This window comes from Balaenoptera ricei, chromosome X (assembly GCF_028023285.1).
Source record: "Balaenoptera ricei isolate mBalRic1 chromosome X, mBalRic1.hap2, whole genome shotgun sequence".
NCBI classification, from domain to species: domain Eukaryota; kingdom Metazoa; phylum Chordata; class Mammalia; order Artiodactyla; family Balaenopteridae; genus Balaenoptera; species Balaenoptera ricei.
The window spans coordinates 5,998,431-6,016,258 of NC_082660.1; the positions used below are offsets into that span (position 1 = coordinate 5,998,431).

At 48.3% G+C, this 17,828-nt stretch overlaps 1 long non-coding RNA gene across 17 annotated transcripts in view; it reads left to right on the plus strand.

Moving 5' to 3' along the window:
* LOC132356824 (uncharacterized) overlaps nucleotides 1-17,828 on the plus strand; it is a 551,323-nt gene that overhangs the window by 319,878 nt on the left and 213,617 nt on the right. The window lies entirely within an intron of this gene.

Genomic DNA, 17,828 nt, shown 5'->3' on the forward strand with positions numbered 1-17,828 from the left:
CGCATCTACAAGCCAGGGAACGTCAAGGATTGCGGGCAACCAGGAGAGCCTAGAAGAGGCGAAGAGGGATCCTCCTCTGGGGCCTTCAGAGAGAGCGGGGCCCTGCCCACTCCTTGATCTCAGACTTCGGGCCTCCAGGCTATGAGAGAAAAAAAAAAATCCCTGTTGGCTAAGCTGTCCAGTGTGCGGTAGTTACAGCCGCCCTGGGAAACTAACACAAGGACAGAGAGGTTTCCATTCTTATGTGTGTAACAGGAACAGTTAACGTCAGAAGCGTAGGGCCCGGACCTGTCTGCCATCCTTCGTGGTCCCTTGTCCTGCTGGCTCACGTGGTATGTGGCGCGCAGTTCCTTCATGAAACGCCACATCCACGCGCTGTCAGGACGGTGAGCGCCTCCCATTTAGAAGCCTTTCCGTCGGATTCCATTCCATTAGCTCTGCTGGAGAGCCCATCGCCTCCTGAATTCAAGGTGATAGAGTGATAGGGTCAGCGAGGGCCAATATGAGTCCAGGTTGTATTCTGGGACGAAGCCTATTTTGTTTCGAATGTGACATCAATCCACATCCAGAACGTTTTAGGCGATACCCAGTATCACGATGACCGGGACATATCGTGGTGGCGAGGATGCATGGTTTGGAATTTTTGAAAACTGAGTTGACAAGGTGGCTTGTGTGGAGGCAAGAGAGGAACTTAGGCCCATGACCTCAGCCTTCTCCTCTGGGCAACGGGGTAAAACCTACCCCTGCAGAGTTGTTTTTGGGGACCCCTGCAGTTGAGTTTGTCATCCCCCAGCCGAGAGCCGGGGGCATAGGAAGCGCTCAGCACCCGTTAGTTTGCTTGGTCCACCTCCGCCCCGCTGCTGGCGGGGAGATACTTAAGGTGAGTCTGCTTACGGAGACAACAGTGTAAACAGTTATCCCGCTGAAGGGTGGATTCGTTTCCCGGGGCTGCCGGAAGACACTACCACTGACTCGGTGGCCTGAACAACAGAACTGTGTTCTCTCTCGGTTCCGGAGGCCACAAGTCCAGAATTGGGGTGTCGGTGTGGCCAGGGTCCCTCTGAAGGCTCTAGGTCAGACGTGTCCCCTGCCCCTTTCTCCTCGCTTCCGATGTTCCCTGCGATGCTGACACCCTTTGTCTTATGGTCACATCACCCCCGTCTCTGCCTGCATCATCACGTGGCCTCCTTCCCTGCGTGCGGCTCTGTGTTCAGCCCTCTTCTTATAAAGGAGACCGGTCACTGGGGCTAGGGTCCACCCGAATTCAGTATAAACTCATCTTAGTTGATCTGATTACACCTGCCAAGACACTGTTTCCAGACACCGGCACCTTCTGAGGTTCTGGGTGGACGTGAGTTTGCGGGTACAGCATTCAGGCCAGCACAGGCCAGCACGTTCCCGGCGGGCTGAGACGAGTGTGGCTTTGGGACGTGGTCACATCACCCGGCAGATCTCTGTGCCTTTCACTGGTAGAAGGCACTGGGTTTCGTCTGTCTGTCTGCTTGAGGTTGTGTTTGTGTGCGTATTAGGGGACGCCCCTGAGGGTCGGGAGGCTGATTGGCTCTGCCGCGTTCCGGATGCTGCTCCGTTCTTGAAGGAGGTGCTGCCGCCTCAGTCCCTCAACTGGCGTGTTCTTTTTACTCAGATTTCAGCCTCTTCTTGTTAGAGAAAATGTCTGTGTGCACACGCGGTGTTGGGAGGCCGCCCCGCCGCACCCGGGCCTGGAGGCTGCGCTCACGCGGTGTTGGGAGGCCGCCCCGCCGCACCCGGGCCTGGAGGCTGCGCTCACGCGGTGTTGGGAGGCCGCCCCGCCGCACCCGGGCCTGGAGGACGCGCTCACACGGTGTTGGGAGGCTACCCCGCCGCACCTGGGCCTGGAGGCTGCACTCACACGGCCCTCTGGCCTCGTCGGCGTGCCTCTCAGGTGTGCTGTGTGCGGCTACAAGTTCCCCAAAGCTGCCCTCTCTTTGGGTTTCCAGCTTTCCTTCCTCTTCCGCCTCCATCGCTGCCCCCTCCCCAGCTGCATGCCGTCCTGTCTGCCCCTTCTGCCCAGACCCAGGAGGCCCCTGCTAGCTGCCAGCGGCGAGGCCGGCCACGCCTGTGTGCTGTGGACCCCGCAGTCTTCCGTGGGACCCTTGCGTGGAAGCACCCACTCCATTGCTCCCGTTTCCTGCTTGAGCGCGTGACCCTGGGGCACTTCCGTACTGTAGGACCCCTACTCTCGGAGGGGAGGGTGCACGTCGGAGAAAGATGCCCTTCGGAGAGATCAGCATTGACATCAAATGACGGGCAGCAGCTGTTCCCTCTTCACTTTTGTGCATCTACTCCACATATTAGAACCTCAGCTGGTGCTTGTGAAATGAATGCGTACGTGGCCAAAAAGCACCTCTGAGATTTTAGCCAAGCCACTGCTGTCATCCTGGCTTCCTCCCTGCATCTCTCTGTGTTTTATACTGAGCCCTCCCGGAGCCTGGGGAGTAAGGTTATCTCCACTCCCTGCATGTTTCGTGGAGAGATGAGCAGAAATCCTGCAAGAAGGAGACACATCAGTACATATAGTGCATGTTACAAACCTAACCTTTGCGGTTGGATGGTCTTCAGAGAAAAGGTGCCCGTGAGCATGTAGATCCCTAAGCCTAGTGATGCTGGGGCAGTTTGTATTCGCGATACTTGTGGGGATACATGTGTACCCGTGTGTGTGCACATAGCTATGCATTGTTTACCATCCACATTGGGACATTTTACTAATTACTCTGGAACAACAAGTGTAAATTGGAATCATCCTGAGGCAAAAGGCTGCCATCACTCTCACTCTGAGGGAGATGGTTATCCCATGAATCGTGCCTCCTGGTGATGGTCGAATCCATAGTACACGAGCTTTTCCAGCCTGGGCCACTCAGCAGAGGGTCTCACTCCCTGCCTTCTCCCCTCCTTCCTGTCACCACCGTCATGCAGCCATCCAAGCCTTTGTCCATTCTCCTCATGGCTCAGACACAAATGCATGTTTTCCTGGCCGCTTGCCGATCCATCTCCATCCTCCAGTGGAAGGGTCTTTGTACGATGCAGATCTGATTCTGTGCTTCCCCTCCCCAGGTCTTCACAGGGATCCAGAGGCTTCCAGGGCCAAGTGGTAGCTTTCTTTCCTTGAGAAACATTTTACTGAAAGGTAATATAGAAGGAGCACACATCACGAGCAGAAAGCTCTGGGAAGCCTTATACCCTGAACACAACGTGTATCGCCAGCCCGAGATCAGGAGACCCACGTTCCACTGAAACCCCTCGCTTTCTCTTCCAAACTCTCTTCCCCTCTGTAAGCATCAACCCCTGCCTCAGGATGAGTCTGACTCCCCGTCAGCCCATGTGGTCCAGACTTATTTTTTTCCCACCAGTATAACCAAACCCCCTGAGGGTCTCCCCTTCTGCTGTTGAATGCCTCCAGACCCTCCCTCGTGCCCCTCGCCCCTGCCTTGTGACACTGTGCCCTCACTTCTCTGCCCGGCTCCTTTGTAGTTGCCGTCTTGAGGGCCACCTGGGCCAAGGGCTCTCTCTGCTTCCCCAGACTGGTTCCCCTGCCCCGCCTCTCTGCACAGCCCTCTGTCCATCTCTGCAGCGCTTCGTGCCATCATTCTTGGTCTGTTTCTTTGAAGACAGGGTTTATGTCTTTTCTGTTAACCTCCAGCATCTAACAGTATAAAGAATAGTACAGAGAAGTGTGTGTGTGTGTGTGTGTGTGTGTGTGTGTGTGTGTGTATTCAACAAGTGTTTATATATCACCTTCTATATTCATATAGAACTCTCTATATGAATATAGGATGTGATACATAAATGCTTGTTCAGGAAATTCAGTGAACAAATGAATAACTAAATGCAGTTCACACTCGTGACCCTCTGTATCACCCTAACATGCCAACATGATGAGTGTAACGCACGATATCCAAGCTGTGCTGTTCTTCTCCTATTTACACATTGGGCAAGAGTGTCGGGAACTCTCTATATAAACAAATATCCGAACTGGAAATGTGCCTAATGTCTCAGCATGCCGAATAGATTTAGTGATGGGACTTCTTCATTTCAAGAAACCACACAGGACCCCCGAAGCAGGCGGGGCCACTAATATGCAGCGTCCGGGTGCCAGATCCTTGTTGGACATGAAGGGCTGCCTGCAGACGATCAGCTGGAGTCCCTGCTGCTGTCCTCCTCCCCCTTCCCCCTTCCTCCCCCTCCTCCTCCCCTCCTCCTCCCCCTCCCCATCTCCTCCTCCTCCCCTCCTCCCCTTCCCCTCCTCCTCCCCTACTCCTCCCCCTCCCCTCCTCCTCCCCTACTCCTCCCCCTCCCCTACTCCTCCCCCTCCCCCTCCTCGTCCTCCTGCTTCCCATTTAATTTCTCAGATTTCTGGCCCAGCACTGCCTCCACCCACCTGGTTCCTTCAACTCCCACATTTGCCTGTTTGCTGTCTGGTTTAGGGCTTTCTCCTTAAGGTCCTGAGAAGCTTCCGTTCCACCCCGGACAGAGTTGAGGTTCTGTCCACTGACTGACTTTCTCCCCTGGTCCACATCTTCTTGAACTAAGCTCATCCTCTTGCCCTCTCCCTGCGGCCACACCCACCCCTGGAGTAAGCTCGCGACCCGGGTCTGGGGGTTAGCTGTACGCAGTGTCGCTCGCTGATCGGAAAGAAGTGCCGGCCTTCCCCCGGCTCTTCGCTGTGAAAGCACGCCGCTGCCTCTTCACGCCCCACCTCTGGGAGGACACACAGCCCTTGCACTGGAGAGCCCTCGTTTAGGCGCCTGACGAGGGTCGATTCCCCGGGAGCTCTGGTCCTACCGCAGCTGCGCGCGGTACGTGACCACGCGGGGATGCCTGCCTCGCTGGGCTGCTCCACCCCAGGGCACGTGCGGCCAGATCCCAACCCGGGCGTTCGGTTCCTGCGAGTATCTCAGGACGTCCCCTGCCTAGGATTGAGTCGATAGGTTGCTTATATTCAAGGACCGAGGTAAACAAGGACTGGAAGCAAGCCATCCCCTTATACAGCTAATGTGTCTCCAGTGCGCTCTACTTGCCAGGCAGGGTGGACCTTGGTAAGCCAAGGACTCATCGTGTCTGCTCTCCTTGTGCTCGCAGCTCAGTGGGAGTCAAAGCGTAGTTGTTTCAACAAATACACAGGTACAGAATGGGATAAAGCCAAGAGTTGAAGGGTAGGGAGGCAGGAGCTATGCTAAGAGTTAGACGGAGAGCATTTCAGGTAGGCTTGCAGCATATATATGGGTGCATGCACGGGCACTAAAGCGAGAGTCATTTTACATATTTTATTTCCAGCAAAGGAAAGCCCAGTTGTTCAGTTAAAGGCAGGTGGGCCAGAAGCAAACCAGCTTCAATTCCTTAAATTATGTATTTGTGCGTACCCATTCATTCCTCCCCATATTGTAATTTTCCCATATCTACATTGATATATTCTTAATGTATTTGAGCAAAACGAACACATCTGCACAAAAGGTTTTTCTCTTGTGTCTTTGTTTTTTTAACTGAAAGTTGAACTAATTTTCAAGTTTCTTTCCACCCATAAAAGTGTACACTACGGGTTCCAGCTTCAATATAGTCCAGGAGAAGAGAAGAAATACTTTCTGTAAACCTTCTATATGTCAGGCACAGAAATTGGTGATTTACATGGGATTTATCAAACTAGCCCCAGAAATAATTGTTCATTCAAAATTCCTGACAAGCTAAGCTGTGTTTGTTTGGCAGAGAGGTAGTTTGTCTTGAAACAAACAAACAAACTATGCACGCAAAATTCTCAGGAAAGCAGGAGGTTCATTCTTACCTCTTTTATTTCCCTATGCTTGAATAATGGTTATTCTGGTCTGATACGCTCGTTTGCTGTAATAGTAAATCATGTAATGTTTAAATCCAGCATAAATTAAGGTCCCCCAGGAATTAAGAATATGTTACCTGTGGGATATGATTATGTTCCAATTTCTCGAAACCATGCAATCTATCCTCCAGAATACTTTAGGCTTAGACAGATCATCAAATCTGATATACTCTTCTAAAAGCATGAGATTACGTTCGTGAATTTAATTTTTTTTTTTTTAAAAACTATCTTTGGCATTTAAAACAACTAAAAATTTTGAGAGCCGTAATTCTGAGTTTTCACCAGCCTCTCCACACACGATCCGCCTCTCTGCCAAACCCTGCAGACAAACTTTGTGACGTGCGGCGAATCACAGCACCGATCTTCATGTTGGCGGACTTATTCCTGCCTCTCAGTCATCTCTGTCATCCCTCAGCGTGGGTGCAGCTCAGGGAGATCCCGAGCTTTCTGCGGGGGACATGGGGGCTGCGCCAGTGCTGCAGAAAGCGTGGGCGCGCCCCCACGACTCGTCCCCGGGAGGCCCGTCCTGCCCGGCAAACATCCACGCCCTGTAGGTCGCTCCCGCAAGCTCAGACAAGGCGGTGAAATCTCGGTTTATTTTTCTGCGAACCAAAATCATCCCCCGGGCGATGCAGGCTGCAGTTTGTTTGTTGTACCTTCGACGTCTAAGCCTCCAACCTGGGGAAATATGGAAGATGTTGGTGGACTCCAAGGTATGAAATCACTTTAGTTTCACAGAGAGAAAAGAGGTGCTGGCAATACAAGAGTCTTTCATCACAGGAAAGACGTCTGTGATGAATACCGCGTCATGGGGGGGATAAACACGAGTGAGAAACCGAGCTGCATCGTGAGGCTCGGCGAGGAAAATAGCACCTGGGGAAGCTGAACGAGGGTCAGACTCGTGTTAGCCAGCGGCTCTCGACAGCGCTGCCGTGGCTCGGCGTCAGGTTCCGGAGACCAGAGGAGGGGCGCCGGATTGTCACCCTGGAGGTCAGGTGCCGGTCACGCGGATTGTCACCCGGGAGGTCAGGTGCCGGTCACGCGGATTGTCACCCGGGAGGTCAGGTGCCGGTCACGCGGATTGTCACCCTGGAGGTCAGGTGCCGGTCACGCGGATTGTCACCCGGGAGGTCAGGTGCCGGTCACGCGGATTGTCACCCGGGAGGTCAGGTGCCGGTCACGCGGATTGTCACCCGGGAGGTCAGGTGCCGGTCACGCGGATTGTCACCCGGGAGGTCAGGTGCCGGTCACGCGGATTGTCACCCGGGAGGTCAGGTGCCGGTCCTGGCGTGACCGTCGGAGGGTCTCATGACGTACCTGGAGCTCAGCTGCATTATCCGGGCAGTGAGTCGTCTCTTAGATGCTACCCGCTCTGGGTTTCCGAGCCGTTCTTCTTCCCATCGCCAAGGTCTCCTGCTCGGGGAAGCCTTCTCTGGCCCGGAATTCGAGTCGTCCTTCCGTCGGGGCTCATCACGTTGATCTTGTCGCTGGCTGTGGTCTCCTCTGCTCACCTTGACATCTGCTGAGCGCTGCCCGCCGCCCGTGCCCGCCGCCCACCACTGCCTGAAGGGGCCCTAAATGAATGAGTGCCAACCAGAGCTGGGGCCGTCGTTCTGTGCCGCAGGCTCGGGTCCTGGTGCACGATGGAGGGCCGCCCCGCCACCCACGCAGACTCAGCCCTTCGGGAAGCGAGGCCGAGGATCCCACAAGCCAGTGAGCTGAGTCGAGGGCCAGGCCAGATGGCCCAGTACCCTAATAACATGTTTTCTCTCAACCAGGGTTCAGGCTGCTTCCCGTGAAGAGTCACTTCAGCTTTCCCATCTACTGTGGATATTTATGTATGTTTATTGGTGCAGAAGGGCACTGTGGAAAATTCTCGGCAAAACCCCTTGATGAGGGCCTTGCTACTCAGCGTGTGGTCCTCAGACCGGCAGCACCCGTCTCCCCTGGGCGCTGCTTAGAAATCTAGAGCCCCATCCACACCCCACCCCACCCCAGCGAAGCCGCGTCTGCGTTGTGGCGCCACCTGTCTGCTCACCGCCCAGCCTGCAGCCACGTTCTGTGATCTCAGTCGTTTCAGGATCAGCTTGCATGAAGTTCTCTGTCCAGCTCTCCCTTCTGTTTTGCTTGCATGAGAGTAACTGTATGGGGAGGCGTGTGTGGGGGCTGTGTGTGTAGACATGCTGGCGCAGGGGAGGCCGGGGAGAAGAACTGCTTCTTACAAGTAGCCTGACAGCTCTGGATCCCTTTGCAGAGGCACTAGCGTTGCCCACCTTACAGCAGACACCCCCAGGGAGTCCTCGGCACACGGAGGCGCAGGCTCGGCCGGCAGCCCTGGGCAGGGGCACGTACTGACACGAGCACTGCACTTTGGTGACACTGCCCGAGGCTCCGTATTCTCATGACTTGTGTGCAGAAATCCCCGCTTCCTCATCACATACCTGTGTCCTAGGAACCCCTCACTTAGTTACTGTGAAAGCAATTATAGTGTAATACAGTATGAATCTATGCTAACTATTTTAATAACTGAGTATTAAGAGATAGGAGGAAGCATTTTCTGAAACACACACACTGGATGTGGGTCGGTCCCCATTAAATAGCCCCAAATACCCAGTGCCTCCTTTTTTCCCTTCCACTTTCTTTTACTTAAAAAAAGAAATCTTGTAATTACCTTGTTATGTTCCTGTCGTGTCTACTAGACGATGAAGTCTAGAAAGGCGATGATTGTGTCTGCTTCTTGTTCCAGATCTAGCTTTGCCAGATTTAGCCAATAAAAGTACAAGACTCAGCTAAATTTGAAGGTCAGAGAAACAATAATGTGATTGGATTTTAGTAGAAGTACAGCCTATGCCATATTTGAATCATGCTCATATTTTTCAGATATTTGTTATTTCTCTGACCTTTAAATCTAACGCATTGTCGTGGACTTTATCTGGTGGCAGAATCTGGACCTACCTCAGCACTCAAATGAGTATCCAGCCCAGATCAGATGATCAGTAAATGTTGAACGCTTGCTTCTGTTAGGAGGCAGAAAGCTGAATATGGTAGGTGTGTAAGGAGAGAAGTTGGGGGAGAGGGGATGAACAGTGAGCCTTGAGAAATCAGGGCCTGGCTTGTTTTAACCAATATGGAGAACCTTCAGGAATAGCTTATAAAGGAGAACATTCACGGATGAGTTACTTCACTGAGAAAAAAAAAAGGGACGGGCGGGGGTGGGGGGGGTGAAATACCTTCAGGGCAGTTAACTGTGGCTCTGAGCTCATTGAAGATTCTGACCTTCTCCAGGGAGGCTCTGCCTGTGAAAGATGGAGCATGAATTAGCTCGGGAGATGTTGGGTGGCTTCTTGGGTGACATATGAAACTTTAACGGCAAAATGGGAGACAACAATAATGCATACTTGTTTCTTTGGGGAACTCAGGAAATTTGGTCTCAAAAAGAGGGAAAGTTGAGATAAACAAAAATCGTAAAAATAGCCCTTTTGTGAAACAGAAAGGTAGCTATAAATGCAGGGCCAGTGTATTAAGTTGAGGGAGAGTAATCATCCAATCCTGTGCAGTTATTTAGTATTTAAGGCATGGGTGTTAGATGGCGTCATTGTCCCCAGATCCCCACCCCGTCTTTCTCCTGTAACTGCGTGATGCTGTTCTGTTGTGGTCTGGGTGTTCTTCCCCACCTTGGACTCTGGTCTCACCCATGTGATTTGCTTTGCCTGATGGGATGTTGTCAGATGCCAGCAGCTTGGGAAGTGCTTGCATGCTTGGCCTGGACCTCTCTTTCTCTTGCACCTCAGTTGCCCCAAGGAAGGCCAGCCAACCAGCCAATTCCTAGCTGTGAATGAGCCCAGCAACATCAGCAGGACCACCTGACCGACCCCCCACTGACACCAGCCACATGAGTATAAACACTCATTATTGTGTGCCTGGCAGGGAGGGCAGGGGCGGGGGGGGGGGGGGGGCGCGGTATGTGTGGGTGGGGTCGTGATTGTTTGATAATGCAGAAGCATCACGGCAAGAGGTAACTGATGCAAGAACAGAACAACCTGGAAGTCAATGTAGGAACGCAGTCACAGTTATAAAATCCGTTTTCTCTGGTTCTTTGGCCTCCCTCTCTGTTGGCAATCTCGTTCCTCTCACACGGTACCCAGTGGTTCTGGTAATCCTCAGGGAAGTGTTCCTGCGTGTTTGGTAAACGAGTCCTGCTGGCTTTCCAAGCACTTCTACCGCTTTGATTGTCCTACTCCAGGGAGTGGGGGGGAGGCTTCCTCGTGTTGAAAATGCTGCCAGCTCTTCCTCTGGGACTGGTTCCTCCCCAAGGAGCCCCAGTACTCTCCAAGGATGGTACCATCCCCGTAGACTCTGATGCCCATGGCAAGCTGCCCTTCTCCTGCCGAGAGCACTGAGGCCGCTGTCCTCACCTACCGGATTCTGTCCCTCACTCCTGACGCCCATGGACACTCATATGGAGGTTACACACAGCCCTCAGTTTATATTTTCTTGTTTAGCGAAGTCAAGAATGAAGTGGTATGTTTCAAGTCCCTCTTACATCCATGTACTAATCTTGTATCAGTGTCCGATGGCTACTATAACAAATTATCATAAACACGGTGGTTTAAAACTAGACACATTTTGTTCTCTCGCAGTTCTAAGATCAGGAGTTCAAAATGAGCATCCCTGAGCTGAAATCAAGGTGTCTGCAGGACCATGCTCCCTCCGGAGGCTCTAGGGGAGAATCTGTGTTGCCTCTTCCAGGTTCTTGTGGCTGCTGGAGTTCCTTGACTTGTAACCCTGTCACTCCATTGCTCTGGCATCAGGGCACCAGTCTCTCCTTCTGTATGTGTGTCAGATATCCTCTGCCTCTCTTATAAGGATGTTTGTGATTGCCCTTAGGGCCCATCTGGATAATTCAGGATAATCTCCCTACCTCAAAACCCTTAATCACATTTGCCAAGCCTTTGGCATAAAATGTAACATTTGGAAGGTACCAGGGATTAAGACATGATATCTTTGGGGGCCTCCATTCAAACCTCTCCAAATCCCATTCCCACCCAAAAACTTTGTGAGAAAATAATGTGTTAAATTTACCAAGAGTGGATTTTCACCTCTGAGAAAGCCAATCAAGCATTCAAGAAATATTTATTGAGGACTTATTATGACCTTTGAATATAGACCCCCTGCAGGCTTGATCACAGGCTCTCTTGCCTGTGGCATAAACCGTCAGCCAGACACCTTTCAGTCCCAAATAATATCTCAGGTCCAGATTCTTCCTCAAACGCTATTCCCCACATCCAGCTGCATCTGCTTGTGAATCTCAAAGGGTGCCTCAAACTCAGCATTTCCCGGAATGAAACTCATGCTCTTCCCCTCCCAGTGTGCTTCTTGTTGCACGTGTCACTGAATGGCGCCCCAAACAGCCCCTCGGGGGAGCCGTCCCAGACTCCTCTCTGAATGCGCACTCAGTTGCTGCATCCTGTGGGTTTTTATCAAACCTCTTCATTCCTGTCACTCTCCTCTGCCATCACTTTGTCAAGACTGCCATCATGCCTCGCCCGGACTATATCAGGGGCCTCCTAACTGGTCTCTCCACACATTTTCTCCACTCCTCAATACACTCTCCACTTGCCAGAGAGATCTTTTTAAAACCCAAGACTTCATCTTGTGACTCCACCACCAAGAACTCATCGATGACGTTCCATGTTTCTGGGGATGAATTTCAACATCCCTCATCTCCTGCCATGCTTTCAAGGACCTGGAGCTGATGTAGCTGTCTCGGATCACTTTGCATTATCCTTCCCTTTTACATGATACCTCACCATGCTGGAATTCTTCAGTTCAGTGAGGCTTCCTGCTTGCTGCATGAGCACCACCCTCGGTGTCTGGAAGAAGCACTCCATCCATCCTGTCTGCCTGCCAAGCTCTTAATCTTCCCCGAGACACAAACCGCACTTCCTTAACGTGGCCATCGCTAACCCCCGTGGCATGATTTATTTCTCGACAACATTGTTCATAATTAGAAGTAAAAACTGATTGGGTATTGGTTTGCTTATTGCCTGCTTTCCAGTAAAAGTCTCTTTTTGTTCTCTTGTAGCAGATGCTCAATGAATATGTCTTTAAAGAAAACAAGTGAATGCATCCTAGTGAATGAAGTAGACCTAATCCTTGTCTTCCCTGAGCTCGTGTGACCCTGTTACATTTACACATATCTTGGTTGTAGAAAGTTCTTTCATTCAAGTCCTGAATACATTGATTATTTGTCTTTTGATATTTACCATTGCTAGTTCACAGGGAGAGGTCAGCTTTATTTCATGCTGTCATAAACTTATTTATTTTCCTTGATATTTGAGGTACTGTCTTTCTTTATACTTCAGTTTTTAAAATATTCATAGAGGATGTATGTGTATTTTCATTCATTTTGCCAAGAACTCAGTGGATCTGCTAATTGTGTATAGACTTTTTGTTTTTAAGCTCAGGCAGGTTTTCTTCAGTTATATTTTTGATACTTTTGAGACACAAACGGAGGCATATTTAATAAGATGCCTTTTGCCAGTTCAGTTCACTAGAAGCATTCCTCTTTCCTTTTTTGCCACTTTTTGAAGTTTATGGAATGTGTTCACATTTTTTGTGTTTCAGCACTGGTAATTCTGTTAGTTTTCCCTTTTGTTTTCTTTCTGTTAAGAAACACCATAACACTGTGAATGGTGTTTATTGCCTTCCTTCTCCTATTATTTTCTCACTGCATCTTTCTTTTTTTTTTTTAATGAATGTATTTATTTATTTAGGCTGCACTGGGCTTAGTTGTGGCATGCAGGATCTTAGCTGCGGCATGCATGTGGGATCTAGTTCCCGGACCAGGGATTGAACCCCGGTCCCCTGCATTGGGAGCACGGAGTCTTAACCACTGTGCCACCAGGGAAGTCCCCTCTCACTGTATCTTAACTTTAGCCTAAATAATAAAGGCTAAAAAATAAAAATATTTTTTATTTTATAAAAAATAAAATAACAAGATGTTCTTTGTATTAATAAAAATGAAAAATCAAATAACTAACACAAATGAAGGCCATGGAAGGATCAATAAAGATAGTAGTTCTTTTGGACTAAGGAATTTAATTACTCCAATAAGTACTCTTAAGATCCAAGACCATTGTAATCTTCTTTAGTATGCTGTTAACAAACAAAATACTGTCTCAAATAGACATTTAAATACTGCCTGGCTCAGCTGTCAAATTTAATATAATCACTTGCATCTCATTTTGGTTACAGTTAGAATAAAGAGCTTCCTACAAAATTGACATAAAATAAATGGTAAATCCATTTTTATTGGAGGCATAACTAAGAGTGTATGGTAAGCGCGTGCATTATGAAGATAAATAGAGCGTTACCGTAAGTAATTAGGAAGCAAACCTACGACAGCAAAGGGGCTGTGTTCTGGTACAGAATATAGCCTACTTAGCACTGTAAGTTATTCTTATGCCCTACTTTGTGTTGTTTGTATGTATGACGGGTCTTAAGGAGAATGACTAAAAATCATCAATCAAGTTATTAAAATAATAATACCATGCCTATCAGCAGAAATTGTTTGTTAAAAAGTTCTTAAATTCTTCCTGGTTCACCTTGTGGTGCCATCAAAAGAGCACAAACTTTTTGGTTAAATAAAAGCAGGCTTCACGTCCCACCTACACCCCTTACCAGTCTGCTGAACGTTCAGGATCACCGCTTAAATTCAACGTCCTCATTTGTAAAATGGTCATAAGATTGCCCGAACCAGTGGTTCTAGCTCTTAAGTGTGCCTCCAGGGCTTGTGAAACACAGATCCCTGCCCCCCACCCCACCCCCAGAGGCTCCCCTCTGTTGTTCTGGATCCAGGCTCACAATTTGCGTTTCTTTTGGGGACCCTGGTGACGCTGATGCTGCTGGGCTGGGACCACCATTAGAGGAGGTAACCTTTTAGTCGTTCTGAAGCCTGGGTGAGGAGCTGTAAAGTACACTGTTTCCCCAGAGATTCTGGTTGGATTGACCTCGAGTGGCTGGCCTGGCAGTGACTTAATATGCTGCAGGCTGGGCAACCATCAGTCTATATAAAGCTTTTGGCTCCCTGTGTAGTGATTTGGGTTGTTCAATACAAGTTCTCTTTCTTTGCACATGCGCTTATTTTCATTCTATTTTCATAGCTAACTATTCTAAGTCCCTGAATGAACCCAAATTGGTCAACAGGTATTTGCTTATTCCTTTAATGACTACATACATTTCAGCCTTGACTAATAGAATGTAAGTCCCTCTCTCTGCAGAGTTCAGGCTGATTGTCTATGGTAATTGACTGTTGTCTTTTCCCACACCTGTTATCTATGTGGATCCACATTATGGATTCTTCCAGTTCTGGAGCTGGGTAAAGGCAGTCCACGGGCAAAAGTCCCTTAAGTGAACTTTGTAGGTAAAGGCAGTCCACGGGCAGAACTCCCTTAAGTGAACTTTGTATGGTGATTTTGGTTAAGGTTCTAGGATAAGCACTTTTTACTTAAGATCTTATCTTTATGAATGTTTCATGTTTATCATACATCCAAGATTAGTGAGTCTTATAATCATTTGCATAAGTATTAAAGTGAAATCAAATACTTACCCAACTAGATGACCAGAAGGGCTTTGAAAGGGGGAAAAAAACAAGCTTCCCATGTCATTACCCCCTTTTGAAATTGCAAATAATTCTCCTAAAGCTGACCCAGTTCTGTTTTCTTAAAAGGTACAGAAATCTCCAGATAAAAGAGCCTTTAGGGTTTAAACAAAGACTTTATACTTCTTTTGGTGTTTAAAAAGCTTGGAGGAGGCCCGTTCTTGTAATTGATAATTATAGGAGAGGGACCTGGTTCTAAATAGAAGAGTATTAAATTATTTTCAAGGATACTCATAATGTCTCTTGAGTATTAATTTGACATACTTTTCTTCAGTAAACATTTGACAAGTGCTGATATATTCTAGGCCTTGTGTTAGATTTGGGTTTTGAAGATCAACAAAACTTTGACTCTGGACTCAAACATGTGAAACAGTGACGGGATAGCAGTCATTTAGTTTTGGCTGTTCAGCGGGACCCTAAACTATGGAGTGTGAACAGGGTTGAATAATCACCGTGATGGGGGTGGGGACTGATGAATGAAAGGAGAGGCAACTTGAAGGTCACCACAGGCCATAGATGAGCAGCTAGAAACACCTGCATAACTCTTGCCTGGGGTTGACCCAATAATTTGTAGCTTAGAAGACCTGTGACCCACTTGTAATTCACTAATGTTGTGCCAGTGGCCACCTTGAATTTCTACAGACAGAAGTGAGCATCCTGAATTTTCAGGATAGAAAATGTCCTCGAAAATGTACACTCTCCTATGTGGCAAAGAAATAATTTTTAAACGGAACATATGTTCAATCCCCAAAGCATTACTCGGGACTTTTGTATTAGCATTGAATTGCTTTCTATAATCTTAAAACTGTTTCCTTATTTAAAAGAGTACAGAATTCTGTATTTCCTGATGTTTGAGTTAAGGAATCTTTCTAGGGAATAGTCAATGAATGTTGCTGGATTTGGTGGATCTTTTAAAAATTTCTGAATAAAAATCCAATTCTTCAAGAGGCCAAATCAAGTAAAAAGAATTGCTTAAAAAAAGGAGCACGTTGTACTACATGTTATTACTATAATTGAACCGTTTAAAAAATTGTGTACCTATATGGACTAGGAAAAGATGGGACTTTAATTTTAATTAAAAGAAGAGATGTGTTAGGGTGGAAAGTCTGTGGGTGGTGTTTTTCTCTTGATGTTGGTGTTATAACAGCATCTGTATAAGGTTTAAGAGAAAACATGTTTCTAAAATCAGAGACTCACAACCTATTTTTGCAGCTTCCGCAATATTTGAGCCTGAGGGGGAAGGGAGGGAGAGGGAGGCAAAGAAAGGTGAAGGACTGTTGTCCTTCACTCTAAGTCTTATCGCCATGCAGGGTGTGTCCTTTTCCAGAACTTTCTTAGGAAACAGAGTAAACTTATCCAAACATGTATGCCATAAGGAATGGCATAGAAACATCAGCAGTATGGGAAAAGTGGGTTTCTTCCAATATGGAGGAAATAGGCTGTCTCCTTCCTAGATAAAAGATGCCATTCGTTTGAGCTCTACATTGATAGCTGGTGGCATGTGAAATGTTCTTCAGCTCTTAAATATGTTCTAATGCCCCAAATTCTTCTTCCCAAAGCAACTTTTCTCAAACCGAGAGTGAGGGGGAAAAATGAGAGAGATCTTTCCATTTCAGCAATAGGACTAGATTCTCATCCTACTTGTAACTCAAACAAAACTTTCCCAAGCACAACCAAAATAGCTCCCATAGAATTTCAAACGATGAGAATCAAGCCCAGATGGTCTGGACTGAAAATGTTAAATCGGATGCTATTACTATGGTCAAGTGAGATGACATATTTGCATTTTTCTGATTCTATTTAAAATTAGTCTTTTTAAGAAGTCCAGCTGCTTCGGAGTATCTTTTCCACTGCCCTCTCAGTGCATGAAATTTCCACCCTGAGTCATGCAAGTGGGTAAAGAAATTGGATTTTTGGAAGGCCCTAGTTAAATAATAAATATGTCTGGAGTAGATAGGATAGCAATCCAAAAGTACCCAGTACTGCAGCCACATGAAGTGTTTATTGGGTGTCCAGGAAGTACCGAGGGAATGGTGTTGAGTCCATTTGGACAGACCTGGGAGAAGGGAAGTGAAAGCTCCCCATGTTCATAAGTACCAATTTTCTGGTGCTAAAATAACAGCTAAATTATGCCTCTCCTTCCTTTTCAGTCTACTCTGGGTATTTCCTTAATCTGTAATGACTAGCCCTCTGCTGTTATAAAGCCTAGTAGCGTCGGCAGGGTCTCTCCCTTCTCCTTAAATCAGAGGGTCATGCCCAGGATTCCTGAGTTGCCAGGTGTGTTCTCCCATCATCTTTGTCTAAGAGCAGGCTTTTTTAAATGTGCTCTTCTCAAATCTCAGTTTTCATTACTTTGTGGCTAAGTCTGGGCACTTCAACAAGGATTCCATGCTCACATTCCAGTATCGCTCATCTAATTGCCTAAGAGAAGGAAAAGAACCTTCCTGCTCTCCCTTAACTGACAGACGAAGAGTTGGAGATCCGAGTGTGTTCATTGTTTTTCTTCTTCCGGCAGACTTCAGTGAATACTGTCTTCTGTTGTCTCCAGAGGCAGCAGACGGAGTGGAAAGAAAGTGGCCCTACTACGGCCCAGGAGAGGTAGCTGAACTCCGCACATGGTGGGGCTCTGACCCAGCCCAGACCTGGTCACTCGGCAGCCCTTGCCCCGTCCGTGTACACCCCGGGGAAGACGGCCTCATACATACAGCGCTGTCTAGTTCTCCCCTCTCCTTGATGCCTCATAAGTGCATGGCTTTTGGACCTGCTTGGGGTCTCGCCTCTGTTCATAATCTGCGCCTTACTGACAAAACCAGCCGTCTGTGTCTCTGCAGTGATTAGAAGACCAAAGAGAATTACTCCCAAACGGCTATAGGCAGCTTGGCTAGCTCTCGTGAGCTACTTCTGAGAAATGAAGAAATCCATCATGGGAGTCACCAACAATTCTGTGTGGCAAAACAGAGGTTTGATATCAGCAATTAAATATGAGAACCTGATCATATAGAGCACGTGTGATTCACGGTCTGTCCCGTCCTCTTTCCCTGGGTGTCAGGCCACACTGTTAGAGAATTTAGACCACACACACCAGGGCGTGTGAGTCTGCTTGGACTTGCATTTGTTGAAGTGAAGCCACTTCCATGGGTCAGTTTTTCTTAGTTACAGCGAACCTCGCTCTTCCCAGAAGTGACCGTCCCAGCTGCCAGTAAGCACAGAGCTTAGCTTCTGCCTGTCAGATGGACACACGGCAGAGACTAAACTCGCAACCAAGTAGTAAAGGGCAGATGGAGGCAAGACGCGTCCCCG